At 30.8% G+C, this 15,251-nt stretch overlaps 1 pseudogene; it reads left to right on the top strand.

Moving 5' to 3' along the window:
* Positions 1 to 721: 721 nt before the first annotated feature.
* Positions 722 to 15,251, top strand: part of LOC110035923 — a 20,954-nt pseudogene continuing 6,424 nt past the window's right edge.

Below are 15,251 nucleotides of genomic sequence, written 5' to 3'. Positions count from 1 at the left end.
AAAATTAGAGAAAGTCGTCTTAGATGGTTTGGTCATATTAAACGTCGATCATGTGATGATCCGATTAGGAGAGTAGATGTTTTAGATTCGACTTGTTTTAAGAAAGGCAGAGGTAGACCTAGGAAAACTTGGGCTTATTGTATTAAAAATGATCTTAATTTACTAGAATGAAATGAAAATATGGCACTAAATAGGACGCAATGGAGAAAAAAGATTCATGTAGCCGACGCCACGTAGTGGGATTAAGGCTTTGTTGTTGTTGTTGTTGTACTACAGGCTTGTTTGGGATCAATTTTGTTTTTTTCCTTTTGTTATTAAAAACATATTTGGTTAGTGTATTTTTTAAATAATTTTACCTTTTTGTTTCTAAAAATAAAGTAACATGATTTTAGAAATACTCAAAATAACGTTAAGAGATTCAAAATATTTTTAAAAATAATGGTACCGTAATCAAATAGTCAAACATGTATTGTTACAAACTAAAACATAATAAAATAAAATAAATTCATAAAACTGAAAATATAAAACAAAAGTGTTCCCAAACGGCCCCTATAGGCCATTACTTATTAATTTGGTTTTTCCTTTTCTTAAATTTAAGTCAATCCATGAACTATAAAGCATGCATTTACTATTCATTATAATCGTTGGAAGCTATGAGCACTTATATAGCTGGTTGATAATGCTATGTTTTGATAATTTGAACTATATATTTTCAGGCCATTATATGAGCGCTACTGCTCGAATGTGGGCTAGCACTCATAATGATACTCTTCAAGAGAAAATGACATCAGTGGTCAATGAACTTTATGCTTGCCAAAAGAAAATTGGTACAGGCTATCTTTCTGCATTTCCAACTGAGTTTTTTGACCGCTTCGAAGCCATACAAAGTGTCTGGGCACCATATTACACTATACACAAGGTAGGTTGTCCCGTGATATTGCATTCATGTCCAATTATTTACATGTTACATTCAATTGGTTTTATAAACCTTTTTGGATGGTTTAGGCTGGAAATTTACAGAAGTACTTTACAGATCATTGCAGGTCTTGTTGATCAGTACACATTTAGAGGAAATTCTCAAGCATTGGAAATGGCGGTCTGGATGGCTGAATACTTTGGGAACCGTGTGAAAAATGTTATACAGAAATATACAATAGAGAGGCATTGGTTATCACTCAATGAAGAAACTGGTGGCATGAATGATGTTCTTTACAAACTGTACAGCATAACAGTGAGCTTCTAGTTATCATTTTGGTGAATTGTTGTTACAACACATTTTTCTTAATCAAAAGTTGGGTGACACTTTTCTATATAAAATAAAAGAGATTATAGAAAGAAGTATAAAAGAAGAGAGAACACAGAATAAGAACACATAATTATACTCTTGTTACAATAAATTTAAGGGAAATTTACGTGCATGGCACATAATTATTATATTTTTGTGTATTTCAGACCTAATCTTTCATATTTACACACATAGCACATTGTTGCTTTAAACCTATCTATGAAAAGGTTTATTTCACTTATAAAAAGTGGTAATAGTGCTATTTTTTATGTGATATTAAAGATTTGAGTGCTATGTGTGTAAATATGAAATTTAAGGTGTGAGATATGTAAATACATAAGAATTGTGTGCTATGTATGCAAATGCCTAAAATTTAAAACAGATTTGCATGCTAGGTGCAAATCATACTTTTGATGGCAAGCAACATACTGATGCTAATAGTAATTTATGAATCTTCAGTATTTTAGGATACATGATAAAGCTACTTTTGATTGTTTGACATTTATGTGGTTAATCTTACCGTTTTCAATAAGGAGTCAAAATAATTATACATAGTTGTGACATTTTTTTATTTTTCTGGTTTTTATCTTAGCTGTGAGGCATTATAGTTATGTTTGACTGTGGTGACAACAGGCTTTACCTGTTGTTCTACGTTGACAGTTATGAATATTGTTTAGAAAACCGGACCGAACCGGACGGTTCGATCGGTTCAACCGTGAACTGGCCGAAGGTCTGGTTCGGGCTGGCTTAAAAACCGTCCTTGCATCGAACCAGATTTAACTGATTGTTGGTTTGAACCGGCTTGGAATCGGCAAAAATCGAACCCGGTTTAACCGGATATTGTATTTCTTAAATATATAAGTAGTGTTAGAAACATAAGGTGGGTTTGCGTGGGGAGTTTCTAATGGAAAGGAAAGGCATTGGAAAGTGGAAACTGAGTAATTAAAGTAGGGTAGTAATGGAGTTTGGTGGAAGAAAATATTACAACTCCTCAGTGCCACGTGGCGGATTTAGGGATGGGAGGAAGAGCAACCAACATATCTTTGGAGATTTTAGTCCTTTCAGATTCTGACCATATTTAATTTATACTCATTATATAGATATTTTTTAAATTATCATAATGCAATTGTTATATTTCATACTTAATTTAAAAAAAAAATTAATTATTGAATTTTAAATAATTTTTGAAAATTATTGTGGTGTTTATTATTTAAATATTGATGTATTTATTTTATATTTTAATAATGAAATTTTTTAACATATATAATTTTTGTCATATTTAAATCAATTTTTAATTTATTACGTCATCCGGTTGAACGTTGATCGAACCAGTGAACCGTGAACCTTTTCTTCTTCCGGTTGATCTCCGGTCCGGTTTTCACAACCTTGGTTATGAAACTTATTTTTTGATTGAAATAGGATTGCTGCTTTATATCCCTCACTAATCAATTATCCAACCCTTGATATTTGAGGGATTCAAATCATCCTTTCATCAGGTATTTTTGTCAATTATTTATGTTTTATAACCTCAACCAATCAACACCCTGTCACAGTTCTACCATATCTTTATCATTTTTTAATGATCAATATCATTTATGAAAGATTAATGGTAAATAATCTTCAATTTTTTTTCTGGGAGAATTAGGAAAAATTCTGAAATATGTGCTATTTCTCTTGCTAGTGGCTTTATATATTATTTTCTTTTCTAGTTCGAAGTTAAACGGTTGCAACTGATTATGAGATATAGCCATCAAATTCCGATTTTCTAGATTCTTTTTCATTTCCTTTCACTCGAATTCCTTTCATGTTGTCTACAACAAGCTATGAAAATATGGGATCTGTATTCCATTTTGTGAATTATGATCAATAACCCCTTATATATTCTTTAGAAAGTTTATTAATTTGAGAAAGAACTGTCATTTGTGGTGTTCTTTTGTTATTTATGAACATCGAAAAATGGTGAATATAATTATAGCTTAGTCATTTTACACAGTTTCTCTTCAATATAAATGGTAGATGAACTTTTAAAAAAATTTTGCATATCTTGGTTTCATAGGTAAAAATGTACGTTGACTTCTGAGGTATTGTCGTACACTTTGCAGGGTGATCAGAAACATTTAGCATTGGCGCATCTTTTTGACAAGCCCTGCTTTCTGGGGTTGCTTGCATTGCAGGTGATCATGACTCTTATTGTTTTATCAGTGTTTTTATGGGGTATTTATTTACATACCACGCCATTCTTATGTATTTAACACCTAAACATTATGTTTTACATTCAAACCATCCAATCTTTCGGATCTCACAAAAAAATATCGCTATTTTAACTTTTAAAAGGTGAAACAGACCTTTTCATGCATAAGGTAAGGTGGCATGGATGTAAAATTTGAAGTTTTGGTGTTCAATATATTAATACATAAGAATTAGTTGTATGCATGTAAATCTTTGTTTTTTTTTAATAAGGAGAGAAACCAGGTGCTTGCTAGCATTTTGATTCTAGCAATTAGGGGCTTAAGTGAGCTAAGCTGAGTATTTCCATACGAAAGTATGGTTTGGTTAATTTTGTTTGGCAGGGAGTTGAGCTTAAACATGTGTCATGCTGTAATACCTTATTCTTCATTTACTTTTTTTTGCTGTTCTGATTTCAATAAAATGCGAAATGAATATATTCGTGATAGCGTTGGTGTAACTCCATTGACGGATAAAATTAGAGAGAGTCGTCTTAGATGGTTTGGTCACATTAAACGCCGACCATCTGATGATCCGATTAGAAGAGTAGATGTTTTAGATTCGACTTATGTTAAGAAAGGCAGAGGTAGGCCTAGGATGACTTGGGCATATTATATAAAAAATAATCTTAATTTATTAGAATTAAATGAAAATATGACACTAAAAGGACGCAATGGAGAAAAAGGATTCATGTAGCAGACGCCACTTTGTGGAATAGAGGTTTTGTTGTTGTTGGCTATTCTGATTTCCATCCTAGTCCAAGGTGGATTGTGCTAGGCTATGGATAGATGAATATGTGCTTGTTGCAATTAAATAACCTTTAACATCTTACTAAACTTTACAAATATTTCTTCATAAAATTTCAGCTTGGTTCCGAGGGTATAAAATTATACTCCTGCACAGGAATTGATCCACACCATGCTAATTACTGGTTTTTTTGTAGGATTCATTAAGAAATTATCAACAATCTGGCTATTGAAAAATTTATAAATGATTTTTAATTGAGCTTTTATCTAGTTAATTGTTGAATAAGGAAAAGGTTTTTTCATGTTGATATTTGACTAAATAAACCGATGTTTCATACTATAGAGGTATACATTTCATTGATCATGTTTAGTACAAAAAGTTGTACTTAGCATCTAATTTTTCATTGAGTTTGCATCCTTCATTTTCTTAAGAACAATATAGTTTGAGGCGCCTTTGGTGTCTTACCTTTTTAGTGGGCGTGAGCTTTTATTCATTGCATATTACCTTTCCTTAGAAGAGGATTAACATCAAAGTCTCATCAAAATATCATCTAACATAGTGCTTTATTTTAGCTTCAGTGATAACTGTGAATGCTGATATGCACTGGCAAAGAAAATAAATATTTACCTAGCCAACAATGTAATTCTCTTCGTGGAATTTTGATTTAAGATGGTATAACAGTTGATTTTTGTCATAGTTTAATAATTTTAAATTTTAGGTTTGCTTATGACATTTAGAATAGTTTTAAGCTGCTGAAGTAGCACTTATCTGTAAACATAAGTTGGGTTACGAGTAAAGTGCCAAATTAGCCCCATATTCTTTTAATATGGTTTATAATAGTCCCCGGAAATAAGCATTTTAACCCCATTAGAACAATCCGAGGACAAAATTTATACTTTTATAAACTCTAGGACTAAAATGGCCCTCTGTAAAGAATCAGAGACCATTTTGATGCTTTTCTCCTTAGGTTATAATATGCACCTATTCTTATTTATTTGTTTATGGCTTTAAAATGTGCATTAACAACTGGCTGTAATACATAGCTTGCATTTATGGCTATGAATGAATGGCTAAAATACTAACCTGAGAAATTCTCTAATGAAAGTGAGATATTGACACATTTTCCCACAATGCCATTTAAATTTGTTTTGGACCAATATTTGGTTAGTGAGAGTTCAACCATTTAGTGCATGATATTGGTAATATTTTGTGTTTACATTTCAATCTATAATAATGTTATTGAGCATTACACACCCGTAAATAAATATTTTATCCTATGCGATACTCATGGATCCTGGTATTATATCTTGTATTTGATTAATCCTATAATCTATGACCTTGATTTTGAGATTAAATCTTGTCAAGATTGAAGATTTTATGTTAAGGATTTGATTTTCCTAGAAAAATTGTTGACAATGTTTCTTCTCAAATTACATTATTAAGGCTGAAGGGAATGTTACTAGGATTCCATTAGAGTGATACAATCATCAACCAGACATTACAGTGATAAAATCATCTACCAGATATCATATTAGGAACCAAAGCTTTAAAAGTTTGGCTGTTTGATTAAATTTTAAATTATAGCAATACATGAATGAATTTAAACATTTTAAAATTTTTTGGATTAGGTTTTATTTGAACTTAAATTTAAGTTGTCATGAATGAATTTAAACATTTTAAAATTTTTTGGATTAGTTTTTATTTGAACTTAAATTTAAGTTGTCATAAACCATACATGAATTATGGTGTAATTCAGACCTGTCTGATTAGTTATTTATCGAGGTAGTTTAACTTTCTTTGTTAAGTTTTTTCTGGTAGTGCTTAGTTAATCTTCATTGTAATTGCCTATAAATAAGAATGATATTCTAAATTTAAGATATTTATAACTCTCTAAAGCAGTCCTCGGTACTATTATAGGTATCATTAGATTTCCAGCGTCATTGATTGCCTTCCTATAGTACGTCTGCCTTGTTACTGTTACCATGTTTTGGCTGCAGTCATTTCTTTGCTTGTTGTCGGTTGTTGTCACAGCATTTCAAGAAGGGAAATAGATGTTGACTTATTGTCTTCAAGGAAAAAAAATTATAAAAAAGAGAAAAGGATTGCTCTACAAATTGGTATTAGAGCTTCGATCCTTGATGCATTACATACACAAATAAGACATATAAAGACATTGGAGAGCTGCTTCTTGTTTGGGAGATGTATCAGAAGTCAAGAAAGAGCACAAAAAAGAAGAGCAAGAAAGTCTATCAATTGCTAACATTGATTCTGCACTAAATCTAGCAGGTAGATTGATGGAGCAGATGGCCACCATAATGGATTTGATGAGGATGGAAACATTTACTACTATGACTAGTACGCCATGTCCTATTTCTCCTCCGTGCATGCCAAATACAAACATGGTCGGTGAGGATAAAGATGAGGATGTGGTTATTACTCATAAATGATGGAATTGATCATTCAAAATAGAAGCAAAGGTGGAGATTGTACTTATGATGAGACAATTGGTGTTGAGCTTAATGTTGGGATTGAGTGGTCGGACACAAATTTTAACTTGTATAGTTATAAAACCAATGATAAGGTTGCTTTCACCTGATTAAAGTTAAGCCGTCACGCTTTTAGTAGAGTGGAATTCCTGTTTGAATGTGAATGATCATCAAGAGTTGACTTGTGATGATAATATAACTGATACATAAAATTCTATCCAATTGGATAAATAAAATAGCAATGGAAGAAGTGAATACAATTTGTGGTATTACTAAGACAATAATGCACTATGTAGTTCTGATATCAAATGATCTGGGTGCCACTTCTTGAGAAGTAAACTCTTAGGACGTACAACTCAAGACATTATTCATATGTTTTAAGTAAGTTTTGCTTGTTTTTAATCATTTTTATCAGTCAAGTCATGGTAGCAATGGTTGTACAGGTATAAGAATAAAGAAGAAAATGCACTATATCCATTTAAGTAGGAATTCAACTTCTAAAGGAACAAGAAATGACAACAAGATCCGCAATCCTCAAAAACTTTCTTATACAACTAAGTCAAGTGTTGATGGGAATTATTTTGATTCTTGTTAGATGCTTGGCCATACTAGAGAAAAATATTGGAAGGTGCAATCCGAACTCTTCCTTGAAATTGCAATAAGGATGGGAAAGAAAAAGATTATTGTTGGTTGTTATTGTTGTTTCTATTATAAACAACTTTGTCCATTTTCCTATCCCATCATTATTTATATTGGTTATGCTAAAGGATATAGTGGTGAGATCGTCCTTTAATTTGAAAGCGCAAGGAGAGCTGTTCACTTTGAGGATTTAAGTTAAGGATGATAATCTAATTTTGCACTATGGTGTGCATATATTAGAAATGGACACCATACCTTAAGCTCCTTTTCTTTAGGTTGCATTTAGAAATGATTCGAGACCAGCATTGATCTTCAATATTAGTTGAACTTTACAATCATCAAAGATTGCATCAATAATATGTTGTGCAAGGTGGCTTCACCTAACACAAATCAAATTATGTTTGGTTATCCTTACTATAATATCTGTATAACACCAATCAAATTATGTTTGGTTATCCTCACTATAATATCTGTATAAAATAAATAAATAATTAATTAAATTAAATTTTAATTTCTAACAAGTAAAGTCGGTTCGAACCAACCGTCTTTAAGTATGAAGCAACTTCGTCGAACTAGAGGGAATAACTCGAGAGTGTTAACGAGAGACGAACGATGGAAGCAAGGCCAGGGAGAAGAAGAAGGAATAAGAAAAAAAGAGACCGCACAAATCCTAGCCATATATTAGGGAGTAAGATTGTCGATACTATAGGAGAAAATGTGGTGGGCTCGAGAGGCAAACTGTGAGTTAGTGGAGATGATGTTGTAGGTGCAAAAGAGAAGAGAAGCAACGAAGCAGGGAGGATTGCATAATTTGTCAAGTACGGATGAGGCGTGAGGTCATCCGAGAGTGACTAGGGCAGGATCTGATGAGTAGGGTGCGCCACTTGCGACGACGTTGCTCGATTTCGCATAGGAGGCAAAGTTGGGTATAGGGGCTACGCTCGATATGAACTGTGTGGTGGAGAAGCGAACACACACAATAGGGTTGAACCAAGCTGGAAACTTAATTACATGTTTAGAATTTTTTTTTGAATTAAAGTTAAAGAAAATTTATCTATTTAATTATAAATCTTGTTAAAAATATTATGATTTTCATCAAACAGCTTGTTTGCGGATTCAAACAGTAAGATAAGGGTGAACTGTAGCTGTGTAGTGTGGGAAAGAACTGAACCAAGGCTTTGAGGAGGATGTAAATGTTAGGACTTTATGTATTAAATTATAGATTTTAATTTTTAATCGGAATTTACTATGTTAATGTCAATTGCTAATAAGATAATTAGAAATTAGCAATTATAAAAAAGCAAGCACAAGATATTAAAATTAGTAATTATAAATAATTTTATCATATAAGTGTAAGCTTAATTAGTATAATAAATAAGATTATATGACTAACAGTTGTTTAATTTAATTATTCCTTTTAAATTATTTATGAAATTCTTGAATATAAGTTCTTTATAATGATTCAATCTTTATAAATTGGAAGATTATATTTTTAGAAATATAAAAGATAGGTTCATTAGTTTGGTTTTCTTATTAATCGTAATGTTTAGTTGTAAATGAAAATCTTTTTAAGTTGAAGATAAATATTCACTTTAGTATAATTTTACTTTCATTAATCATAATAGAGATTAAATATAGATAAATTGGAATCAAAATTTTAATCTACTAACTTAACTTTTAAAAAGAGCAATGAATACAAGTACATATAAATAATAATTAAATTACTGAGAGTAATAATTGAAAAATAATTTGATTAATTAAATTGTGCTTGGATCTTAAATATTTTATATTGTTCTCTATTGGTTATTAATATCAATGTTTTTCATGATGCCAAGCTAATTACCTAAGCACCGAGAATCTCTAAATTTTTGTAATATATTTTATTTCTAAATGTATTCATGATTTCATTTTTTTTCATATTTATGCTTATACTATTGAGATTCAGATTACAACTCATTCTTCATATTATTATGTATGAATTATGCATGTTAACAGTGTTGTATAAAATAGCTGCATATTAATTTTTTTATAAAGACATCAAAGTATTACATGACATTTAAATTCTAGTTGAGGTGCATATACTAGATTTTTGTATAACATTTAGATTATAGTAGAGGTGCATATATTAGATTATTACATGATTTTTAGATTATAGTAAACATGCATTTATCCATTGGTAGATAAATACAAAGTATCTCATAAGAAAATAATATATGCTTGGAACAATGAAATGAAAATATTGTATATATGAATGTTTATATGTGCATGCAAAGAGGAGTTCACCCCTTAAAGGACTAGCTTGGGATGCCAATATACCTACGTTCATATATATTTTTCTACCACCTTAGATATTTATGAAATTTTGATCACGAACCGCTATACCTATGGGAGAGTATCGGTGAAGGGTGTGTAGGCACCCTATCATCTAAGACGACCGTGTAATTTAAATCACAAATCCCAATGTTAACGAGATAATATCGACCATGGGTGGGTAGATACATTTCCACCTAAGACAATAGTAGACGTAGTCTACGTCTCGTTGTGCTAATGGGGTATGTATAGGTCATGGGTATGTTAGATTATGTTTAGACGATGCTTTGAGATGAATGTGAAAGTTAAAAGTATACAATATATTAAAGATTAAACATTAAAATGTAAACCTAAGTTAATGAATATCGAACTCTATATTATTTTCATTGAGCAAATGTCATTAATACATACAATATATTATTATAGAATTTTCTATAATGAACAATGAAAGACCAGTGTACATATTATTTTCTTTCCCATAAGTTACTGTTGTTTATAAATGTAATCATTCCACTGATTTATCTTAGATGACTTGTTATATTATTTTAATATTTTTCAAGTTTAAGCTTTTAAATAAAAGACAAACACTAGAAAGGAAAATATTTATATAATGCAAGATTAGCAATCAGAAAGGTAAACTTTTATTTGTTAATTAAATTTCTTTCTTTAGTGACTCTTTTAATTAGTATTTGGATTTAGAAAAAATGAATGTAGAAGATTTTAAATTTTACCGCCGAACTGTTTGTTCCCATACTGAAAATTCTAATTCTGTGGGGTGGGTTGTGGCACATAATTGCATGACATGCATGAGTGTTGGATTGTTGTCCCTATTGGTATCAAATGTCTAAGAGTGGTAAGTATTATTTGATGGACTTTGGTTTACCACAATTTATGTCATGGCGACAAGACAAGCATGGATATTAAAAATGTGATTTAAAATATTTTATATCTGTTTATTAGATTTATTCTGAATGAGGAATTAAGTTTTGTTTTATTACATTAAGGCTTGAGATGTGCAGCTGTAGTAGCTGCTGAATAAGTATGCATGACTCTTCTACGAGTTACAATTGTCATCGCTACAATAAACCATCGAGCGTGATGTCTAGATGATCTTAGATGCATTGCTGCTAAACCTTTAGATGTACCGAAACTTATTCATCAAGAATGAATGAATTAGAAATTATGTTTTTAAGTTGCCTAATATGATAGTCTAGCATATTGTCTTGTGGATTGCCTCTTACGATAGTCCTAAAGAAGGTTGACATATGAAGATTATGTGTCGACCTACGCTCTGAATAACGTAGCTATAAAACAACTTTTATTTGTTTCTATGCATTGACCTACTTGATCGCTTGAGGTATTCAAATATTTTTTGTTAAGTTGGATATCATATTAGTCAATTATTAGGTGCAGATAAATGAGATGGGTACATGGAAGATTGCTTTTGAGTCCAGACATTGGATGCTGTCACTCTCTATTTTGACTAGGGCTGTAAACAAGTCGAGCATGACGAGCTTAGGTTTGACTTGTGTTCGACTCTTTTGAAATTAATTTTGTTTGAAATTTTCTCATGTTACGAAATTGTTCGTGAACAGTGTGTTCGTGTTCGGTTTGATTTACATATTCATGTGTGTTCAAGTCGAAATTGATTTGTTTAATGAATTAGGAAAAAAATTTAGGGTGTTGGATTCGAATCTGCCCCATTCTCGTGCATTAAATGGGGTAAAACCACATGACCACAAGAGTTGTGGTGATTTAAATTTAGATATAATTATATATAATATATTATTAGAAATAATATATATAATTTTCTTATTTCTAACTAAAATGAGCCGAACATGATTGAATTATAATTCGAGCGTAAAAAATTTGTACGTGTTCGGCTCGTCTACTTAACGGATGATTTGAATACAAACAACTTAACAAGCCGAACACGAGCTGTTCATGAACAACGAGCTTTTTGACAACCCCAATGTCGACCCTCCTCTTAGCCAACTATGAAGTGGAAAATTCAATGAGACACATGCTTTATAATACTTATCGTGATTTCTTAAACCATAATCCAACGAGCAGAAATTAGTTTTTATAGATTGTCGTAAAACATAATTACACTTCGTAATCATTTAAATTGATTTATCATAATTATCAATATAAACACGTACATAATTTAAATCATCAAAGTGGACTACTGAGTTTTTAAGAAATTTCATATAAATTTGTGCATATTAAAAATTATTAATTTATATCATGCCATCTTACTTTATATCACCAAAATAACATATCAAAACGTTACGATAAATGTTAAAATTGGGTTACCTAAATTTGGCATCACCTACTTCTTTTCCTTGTCCAAATTAATAGTCAGAATAATATATGAAAAGGTCAATTCGATAAATAATTTTATTATATGGTTCAAATATAAGAAAATAAGCAATAATATGCAGTTTGGCCTTTTGAATTAACTTGAACATTATTAATCATAAACATGACTTATTTAGTGCATACATTGTAAGTTAAGATAGATTTTTATAATCATACAAGTATATGATAATATTAAACAGTAAGTGCATTCGACCACAAAGAAATAAATTTTATTATTTAAATGCAAGCATTTGACGAACTATGATATTGAATTGTTGATATGAAGCTACTTGCTTTCCATTTTATTTTATTTTTTCTTATTTTTATTTTATTAATTTTGGAAGTGTTATTTGATTTATATATAAACTTTTACATGTTGAAATTGTTTGATAATCACATAGCTCCTTGGTCATTATAATTATTGATAGAGTTTGAATTTAAACTAAAATGGAAATTATCATTCTTTGATCAATTGAATTTTGGATCATTTCATATCAATTTTCTACGATTGAGTGCATGGACCTTTGTTTGCTTTTATCAAGGTTTTTCTCATTAGAAAATTTTCCTCTCTTTGCATGAGTATCTCAAATAACATGATCTTTTTTTGTAATTGTTTTCTACTTAATAGTATCATCACAAAGTTTTAAGAAAAATTTAATATTATTATGCATCTATTAAATACATTGGAATAAAATGTGTCGTTGAAAAACATGTTTTATAAAATTTTACATTGGGTTTTTTAAAAAAATATATTATATTAGGAAATGATCATAAGAAATATAAATGTCATGAAACTATCTGAAACAAGTGATTTTATAAATAGATTAATTAACCTTATTGGCAACATCAGCTACTATTACCATATTTAATATGAAGAATTTCTTTCAATATTAGACCTATAGATTATTTTCTTCTTGTATTAAAAATTCAATATCTCTTCGTAATTATGTAATTTTTCATGGAATGGATTTCCTAATTTCTATCTCTATTTATATTTTGTTCATTTGTAAACAATCTAATATCCACAAATGCTTCAATTAAATCGAATTTATTAAATATAACTTAATTTGAATTATTTAATTTTAAAATAGTATTTTATTTCAAAAAAAGTTTCCAACGTTCAAGTCTCTAAATTTATTTTCCTTAAAGCTAATTCAATTTGCAAAAAAAAAGAAAAAAAAAGAAATGAAAGTTGAAGTTCTTTTCAAATTTTCTTTTTCTCCCTCTCTTTTTCTCTTCAATTATGTTTTCCTCCTCTTCTTCTCTTCTTCATTTCCTCACTTCCTTAAGCCCAACTAAATCTAATTCTTTGTTTTGCTTCCAACTAATATGGCATAATGATAAAATGAATTGCTTTGATTTGTGTGTGTGTGTGTGTGTGTGTGTGTGTGTGTGTGTACGCACGCGAGGGTGTGTAAACTTTATGTGTGTGTGTGTACGCGCGCGAGGGTGTGTAAACTTCTTAACGATATGATACATCAGGCACTATTACCATATTTAATATGAAGAATTTCTATAACTATTTGACCTATAATTTATTTCCTTCTTGTATTAGAAATTCAGTATCTTGTCGTATTTATATAATTTCTTCTGTATTGGATTTCCTTATTTTTTTCTCTTTTAGATTTTGTTCATTTGTATACAATCTAATATTCACAAATTCTTCAATTAAATACAAGTTTATAAAATATAACTTAAATTGAATTAGTTAATTTTAAAAGCAATATTTTATCTCAAATTCGTTCGAGTCTCTAAATTTATTTTCCTCAAAGATAATTTGATTTGTACAAAAAAATTACAAAAATTGTTCTTTTTAAATTTTCTTTTTATCCCTATCTTCTCGTCATTTTTTTTCCTCCTCTTCTCTTATTAATTTCCCCACTTAAGCCCAACTAAACCCGGTTCTTTGTTCTGCTTCCAATTAATATGGGATATGGATAAAATGGTATAAATAAATATATATATGTATGTATATATATATAAATATATATGTATGTATATATATATACATACATATGTATATATATATATATATATATATATATATTTTTGAAAACTCTAAGGGCTGATTTTGTTGAAATACCAATGATACATATATGTTGTATGAGAAGAGCCCAAAAGAGACCCTACCCATACGATACAAGTACAGATAGACTCAATAAAATGTAAAACAAATTTAAAACATGCAGAAAATAGGTATCTAGGAACGAGCCAGTTTAGTCCTGCCTCTTCCTCTAGTTTTAGGAGCTGAGCCAGATAACAAACTTTGAAGAGTCGTGTCATTATCAGGAGTAACCAGAGTATCATCCATTAAGTTTCCAAGTTAGAGTGTGCTTCTAGTCTTCTTCTTTCGCAGAGAAGTGTAAACCTATCATTCTTCATCTGAAGATAGACTCATGTGATCCTCGGACTGATTTAATGTTAGAATCGCTGTAGGAAGAAAGACAGTCGTTGCCACCATGATATGTTCCAGTGTATGTGAAGTGTGAGTTGTTACTTCTGCACCTGATGCTTCCTGAATAGGAGCTACGGGACTATCCTGATTTTCAGTTTGAACATTATCCGTTGTAGTATGGTCAGGAGAAGGGATTTCAGGGGCAGATACCAACTCCTGTCTTATGGTGATTCCCTCTTTAGGGTGGTTGTCATCAGGCTTGCTAGGAGTGCATTCAGGCACACGGGATGCATTAATAGTGTGTTCCTGCTTTTGCTATTAATTCTCAACTGTGGGTGCAATCTGAAACATTTTTCTTGCAGGTGTCCAAACATCTTGCAGTGCTTGCAGTAATAAGGTTTTTGTTCCATAATGATTTTTTGCAGTGTTGAGCTGACGCTAGAGCGCAAGGCCCGCACGAACACGAAGCACGAACAGCTCTGCCGCCAGAAATGCGACAACGCGAAACCCTGGAGGGGATTTTATTGCATCCAACAAAAACTAACAAAGTTGCTTGTAGGTTCAGCTAAATCCCAAAAATTATAACACACAATAAAACATATAGAACATCCATCGAGGATATAACACATGCAAAAAAAATCCATACAAAAAAATACAACACAACCTCAAAAATTGGTTCTAATGGACGGTAGATTGGTCAAGTCCCCATGACGCAGGATCGTAAGCTCCCTCGTGGGGGATACTCCGATTTGAATCGAGCTCGAGGCAGCACCACATTTAGCATATATATATATATATATAT

Source organism: Phalaenopsis equestris, unplaced genomic scaffold, assembly GCF_001263595.1.
Source record: "Phalaenopsis equestris unplaced genomic scaffold, ASM126359v1 Scaffold200734, whole genome shotgun sequence".
Lineage (NCBI taxonomy): Eukaryota > Viridiplantae > Streptophyta > Magnoliopsida > Asparagales > Orchidaceae > Phalaenopsis > Phalaenopsis equestris.
The sequence above is the reverse complement of the archived record's forward strand: the minus strand, read 5'-3'. Positions and strand labels throughout refer to the sequence as shown.